Source organism: Priapulus caudatus, unplaced genomic scaffold (genome assembly GCF_000485595.1).
Source record: "Priapulus caudatus unplaced genomic scaffold, Priapulus_caudatus-5.0.1 Scaffold192, whole genome shotgun sequence".
Lineage (NCBI taxonomy): Eukaryota > Metazoa > Priapulida > Priapulimorpha > Priapulimorphida > Priapulidae > Priapulus > Priapulus caudatus.
The window spans coordinates 57,946-65,224 of record NW_014577253.1 but is presented as its reverse complement, the minus strand read 5'-3'; the positions used below and the strand labels follow the sequence as shown (position 1 = coordinate 65,224).

General features: G+C 45.1%; 1 protein-coding gene across 1 annotated transcript in view; it reads left to right on the top strand.

Moving 5' to 3' along the window:
* LOC106807046 (desumoylating isopeptidase 2-like) overlaps positions 1-7,279 on the top strand; it is a gene marked incomplete in the record, with an annotated part of 46,140 nt that overhangs the window by 30,059 nt on the left and 8,802 nt on the right.

Here is a 7,279-nt window from a genome sequence, read left to right as displayed (position 1 = left end):
CAGTTTTATTTTTCGCTTTCAACATAAAACAAGAATTAACAAGCCAAATAAGAAAACAATACCGCGAAGGGATGGCGAAAAGACACTACGCTGCGTACTCCCCATACATAATAAAAGGGGATTATATGTATGGGGAGTACGCAGCGTAGTGTCTTTTCGCCATCCCTTCGCGGTATTGTTTTCTTATTTGGCTTGTTAATTCTTGTTTTATGTTGAAAGCGAAAAATAAAACTGTTATATCTCTTATAGTGCAGAGAGTCAGCATTCGAGCCGACGATAGGCTTTTCTTTGGCAGTGAGGAGTTGTTTACCGCAGATAGGAGAGTTATTAGAGGTGCAATAAGATTTATTATACATTTTTATTTTTACTGATTTGTTGGAACTGCCAGTGGGAGCAAAGTTTACGCGATCGCGGGAGCTACGCACAGATGACACAGACGATGATGCTGACGCGGATAAAGCGATGCTTCACTCGCGGTGGCCAGATCGTATAGTTAGTCTGAAAGTACTGTGAGTGAGTGGACTGAAATTAGCGTGAATCTCGTGCAGGCGGTACGTTCCATGCTGATTACACCATTGCCTATTCGAACTCCGAAAGGCAATCATAACGTGTGTGTGCGTGCGTGCGTGCGTGCGTGCGTGCGTGCGTGCGTGCGTGTATGTGAGTGTGCGCGCGCGTGCACGTGTGTGTGTGCGCGTGCGCGCGTGCGTGTGTGTGTGCGCGTGCGCGCGTGCGTGTGTGTGTGTGTGTGCGCGCGCGTGCGTGCGTGCGTGTGTGTGCGCGCGCGCGTGCGTGCGTGCGTGCGTGTGTGTGTGCGCGATACGCATGCGCGTGCTTTTCCTGCATCACGTGACGTCATCGGTGAAGCTGTCACGTTGAGTCAGGAAATCACCACGTACGGCATGCGTGTACGTTACTCTACCCTGCTCGACTAGTGGTGCCCTCGGACTCCCCGTCCTTGTGCAAACCGAAGGTTTGAGTTAATATATGCAGCGGCACGCTCCACCTACTGGCAATTTAAATACAAAACGGGGAATTACATATGGGAATTACCTGGGAATTCGAATAATCTGAATTCGTGGGCAACAGTGACTGACTTGACACAGCGTTTGCTGGTAAGCATGTCATCGTAGCATCGTTGAAAATTTTTGGGATTGAAAAGCGCACGAAAAACTATAATAAAACTTAAATAACCCTAATTACCTCAATGACTACGCCCACCGCATGCCACTCATGATGTTTACTCGGTGACGTGGCCCTCCCAAATCCCATTGGTTGATACAAATCACGTGCCTCAAACTCCTCAATGACGCCACAGTGTTGTCAAGGCACATCCATAATACACAAAACCAATGTTCTGCGTTTGTCACTGCGACTGAAATATACACGCCGTTACGTGAGTTAAAGAATGGTTTTTCGCCCTGGGTGTAAAATCAACAGAGATGACGCAGTGCTTGTAACCAGGAGAGAGGAAGTGCGGGGTAGGAAAATCGTTAGATCTTTCTGCTTAGCGCGATAAGTGAATTCGAAGAAGTACGCCCTAGGTTAAAAATACAGCTTCACTGTAAATTCATTCGGCGTGATTTGATTTAACCGCCGATGCAATGCGATGGTTATGTGGCGGAGAGAAGCATAGTAACCATGGTAGGCCTGGTTCATATAGAGCCATGCACGCGCAGTATCATGATGACACAGAATATAGGTTACTACATGCTAATTGCAGCTTATAGTGAGACCGGCCGTCGAGTAAATTATTGATTTATTGATCTAAAGAGCGAATAATTGTTGCGCACTCGTGTACCTTCGTGGCTAGTTTGATAAACGTAGGCGGCCGTTCGAAATGCTGGGATGTGATCTCTGCGCATGCGCGTCCCTGAACGGTTGACGCCCGTCAAGTGACGCTATACCGGCGATGACAGGTGCGATTTTCCTGACGCAAGATCGGTTCGTATCATTGCTCGTTGTCATGCCTTCACGAAGTTGGTCGCATCCTATTGTGCGACGGGTATATATAGGCATGCTAGTGAAACTCTCCGCGCGACACTCTTGAGTGCAAATAAAATCCCGCATTTCCTCCTAGAACAAATTGCCTGTTTCACAAGCAAGCCGCGTCGGGTTGTTGTGAATCCATTTACCTCGAAAGAATGCTTCTTATTCGGAATTTTTCGCGACCGCCAATCTGATCGACCTATTAACGTTTTCTTCGTGCAAATCTCTAACCGTTGTTTTCTGTTTCCGACTGAAATCTAATAAGGCGTCATATAATGAGTTGCCGCGTAATCTCATTTTAGTGACGTAACAAACTAACAATCATGATCTGATTCTGCAACATGTATAATAAGTTTGCAACTTAATAGAAGCGGTTGAAACTCTACGGCTCTACGGCTAAAATAACCGTATAATAAATTGTCAATCATGTTTAAGGATAATTCTCACTGTTTAGCCGCTATGCTTTGGTTATTCTACCTCCCGTGCGGTAAAACGTTTGTAAGGTACTTCAATCAATCAATGTGTGAAATTTTTCCATGTGACTATGCGAACTTGAAAGTGAGTCTAGGTATATGAACACACCCACAGTCACACGTGAGCGTGCAATTCATGTGAATGAATTGCACTAGAAAGCAAATACAAATAGTCAAACCATCCCTTCACTCTTGTTCGACGTTGCCTGTGCTCTTCAGAGATAGGTAAACAGGTAGAGGAAAACGGAAAATCGTATTCAGTACACGCTAACAGTTCGTAAACAGTTCAGTACACACTACAGTCCGTAAACAGATTATTCCAGGACATTTTCATTCGATATAATTGGTCGGTTCACGACAGGTAAGTAAAAACTATTTTGAAGGTTATATAATAGGCATGACGTTATTAAATTCCTACGGTGAGAAGGCTAAGCCATGGCACTGCGTGTCGTTGCATCTGTAGTAACATTCCCATATGTTCAGAGCAAAGGACCTCCATCTCCCTCTCCGTCCCCCCTTTCCTCTCCCAATTTTTCGCCATCTCCCGTCTCTCTCCCTCTCCTCTCCCCCTGCCTATATTTTCCCTCTTTCTCTCGTTCTCCTCTTCCTCTCCTCTCCCTCTGCCTCTCTTTTCTCTCTTTCTCTCATTCTGCTCTTCCTTCCCTTCGCTCTCTTCCTCTCCCTCCTCTCTGTCTACTTCACACTCTCTCGCTCTGCGTCTCTCGTCTCTCTCCCATACGAGCGTGAGTGCGTGTACGTTTATGTGCGCGCGTGCGTGTGCGCGCCTCTTTCACACAAGCACACATTCCGGATAATTTAGTAGCGAAAGTAGGCATAAATGCCCGCACATTTTTTATTCGTCTAATATTTTATTCGTCGCGGAGAATTCTCGATTGCCCATGAAGATTTCTCGCCTTCCTCACTTATGAACTCAAAATTATATGTAAATTATCAAATATTTTCCGTGTAGACGCTAGCTCAGAGCAGATTTTCAGTATTATTTATACCAATGCAAGTTCGTAGAAAGAGCTGACCTGCTCTGATGCTCATTGGCAGCATTGTGGAAATTCCAAGTTGGAAGAATTTTGCATTCTCTTAACTAGGGCAAACAGGGCCGGTTTAATCAACCGTAGCAGGATAGAGTGAAACAACGCAGTGACAAATAACGTCACAACTACCTAAACGGGCGTCAGTGCCGTGATTGCGTTAAAGAGAGAATTTGTGTGCCGTGTGTGCTTTCGTGCGTGTCGGAGACAGCGTGAATAGCGGCAGACGTCGCCAAACGCCCGCTAACTGCGTGACAGACACGCGCCGCGAGAAATGCGCGATATATATATAGCTTATAGATCCCGCAGCTTTTAGGAGGCTATTAGCAATTCACTGCGTCTCCATCTCGTCCGTGAACGTCACTTCGTGGCATCGGGCTACCGTTCAATGATTCCTCGTCGGCCTGTACAACACGTATTTGTATTTGTTGAGGCGGGTCTATCAGTAGGCACATAAAATTCTTGTGTTCTCTGTGCCAACGCGTTTGTAGTGCGTACCTACATAGGTGGTCGGTCAAACGCGTTCGAATAGCTTGCATGTGTGTGTCGGTGTCAAACCATTTTCGTAGAAAAATAGCGTGACCGCTATGTGACCGCTATTTGTGTTAGCGGCACCTCGTGGGAGAAAATAGAATCTTCAACACGTTTACTTTCCATTTGAAAACGGTTTGTACTATATGTAACAACCACTGGTACTTACTGCGCCGTGAGAATATCTGTAGTATGATGAGTGTACAAAACAGTACTGGATGAACATGAGAGTTTCGTGAGATTTTTTATGTTGGCAGAATTCATAACTCGTACATTTATATAAATATGTATAAGATTGCGATAGGGATACGGGCAGTGATCTCAGACTTGTTTTAAAGGTCAGAAATAAGGGAATAGAATGTTGAGTAAACAAATTTATATCGTTGAATACTTGTGAAGTTAGGCTGGTAAAGCATGAGCAGCAATGCATATAGATATTACAGTACTAGCCTTTCTACTACACTAGGTACTAGAAACTAAATTAATTAGTCGATCCTTGTTGGGTTGGCTGTATTAGCGACACTGGTCACGCGCTTTGTCTATTATTTATGATATCGGATTCAATGATTCTCGAATGATACTCGGATTCAATGCTTCTATTGTGATTCTCGGATTAATTATGATTCGGGACTGATGTGATCAAATGGTGCATGTGTATGCTGGTAGAATACTTTATTTTTTTTAATTTTAGCGTTACGGGTAATAAGTACCGGTGATTGTTATATAGGGTCCATGCACCTTTGAACACACATGCACACGCGACGCCGCTCCCCATAGCGTTTTGTGTATTTGGCCACTTCGTACAGCAAACAAACGTTTCAAACACACAGTCTTGTTCGACAATACTTTAACAATCAACAAAGAAAAACATTCCAGTCCAGACGCTGCACACGTTGCGTTCTCGTATTCCCGCTCAACATTTATATACGAATGAAAGCTTTATTTTCAGTCGGTGCGTGTGACTTGGCAAATAGTAAATATTTTAGCGGTGGCCTTGAGTCGGATGTAATTTACAGAGATGCTATGGTAGATGCGGAAAGCAGCAGCTTCACGTGCAATTACTCAGGTCTATACCGCAAGTTGACGGCCAGTGGATGGACAACGCTCAATTCGGAAAACTGAAAATGCGGACCGCGCGAATGATGGTGTGGGGTGTGGGCGAATTAAAGCAATGGATCGCAAATCAGATTCGCACGTTCAATGCACGCATCGATGTTTGCGTGCTGTACGTGGTCCGTATAGGTTCTCCCGTGGGGCGTGTGATAACGTGTGCGCATGTTGCCACTACCCGCCCTGAACTCGGCACACTGGACCACCTCATGCAACTCTCCCCGTGTCTCCATTCTGCTGCTAGTGTTATAATTGTAGATGGCTTGGCGTGGGTATAGTGCTACTTTGCACGCCTAAGTGGCTTCAACTATTGCTCATGTTGCACGATCAGTGCCAAGAGAGTTTCCGACATACGGCGCAGCACACGCTTCTTTAGTACTCGGTATGTGACCAGCTTGGCACCCTGTAATGATTACATGGACATAGACATGATCTACTGGACAGAGATATTTGTTAATTAAATGAATAAATTAATTTCACGGTGTAATCAGGAGACTATGTTGTTCAAACAACATTTGTTTTTATTGGTTTTAAGTTTTATTTTATACGATTATTAATGCTCCAACCAAAATTCCATTCAGCAGGCACGGACTCACACGCTTTGGTGGCAGCGCCTTGCATACATCGTGAATGTAAATGCAATGCTACTAGCCAGCAGGAAATGCGCGTCTCAAAAATCAATAGAGACATCAGTTGCTCGAAGCCATCTAATGAAGCGTTGTAGTTTGATCATCTGCGTCATAATTTGCGTTTCTCTGTATGCTACTATAGCCTATAGCTTATGGTATATGATCGCGTCGACAAATAAAAGCTGTGGGATGCTGTGATCATGATGCCTCTAAAGGGCATAGATCATGTCATGTATACTAGGGTGGTTGTGTGCGTGCGCGCGCGTGTGTGTGTGCGTGCGCGCGCGTGTGTGTGTGCGTGTGTGCGTGCGTCCGTGTGTGTGAATGCAAGCGTATCACGGGTGGGGGTTAGTATGGTGGTAGCATGACAAGGGGTGAATATGGGGATACATACACAGCCTTGCATATTTTAATATATATTTTCAGATCTTTTGATGTTTTCAGAGAACGTTGCGTTAATTGCGAATATATAGAGTGGATTGTCCGTCGGGCACTCGCGTCGCCGTCGGTCAATGGGCATACTCGCGTCCCGTCTCCTTTCCAGCAAAAACATCCCGTTTTCCCACCGAATCAAGGAGACGTTAGAGGAATTACTGCATGAGCAAATCTGTTACATATAGCTTAGAGACTGAGAAAGCTCGCATGGGAAAAGCTTACAATTGTGTAAATGAAGCCGATTTTTGCATCGAATAGAATGAACTCACGGCGGCGGAAAGAGTTGCGTAGACAGCTGGGAACATGTCCCTGGAGAGTTCAACGTCTACTGTTATGCTAATTATGCATACTGTGGAATGTGTCATAGCGAATGTACGTGAAAAATATTGCATTGCGAACGTCCTGACGCTTACTAGCGCTGCCAGGGTCTATGTCTCCCTGGTTACTGCCGGAACGTACTATACCGGACCGTACCCTGGTGCTATCTAATATGCCGGACCGTACCTCGCCTACTCCACTAACGAGTCTAGGGAGTCGCCTACGCCTACTCCCTAACCCTAACCCTAACCCTAACCATATCAGATAGTTACCAGGGTACGTTCCGGCAGTACCCAGGGAGACATAGACCCTATCAGCCTTATTAGCGAGTGCGTTTGCAGCACGCGTACGAGCTTAGGGTTCATGACAGCAATCATTAGTACCGATCTTATGTCGTTGGCTGGCAGTCTTGACACGTTTGAGCTGGTTTGCAGATTTAGCAACTCGACAGGGTGACGTTCGTGAGCATGACCAGCTATTGAGTTGGATGAAAATCAAAAAGGACAAAAAAAACACCCAAATCCGAGAATGGGCATAACTTGTACTGTTAGCATCAAAAGCCCAAGGGCATAGGGACAGAGATGATTATGGATAATCACTAAAATCGATAGAAAGCATAGCTAACACAGCCTTTTAGAGGCGTTAGCTTTTACTTGTTCATTGAATATTGTAATTATATGCGCTTATGGCCTTAAAGCTGCAGCAGCAGTGCTTCGCTTTTCGGTCACCTTAATTTGAATAGCAAAAC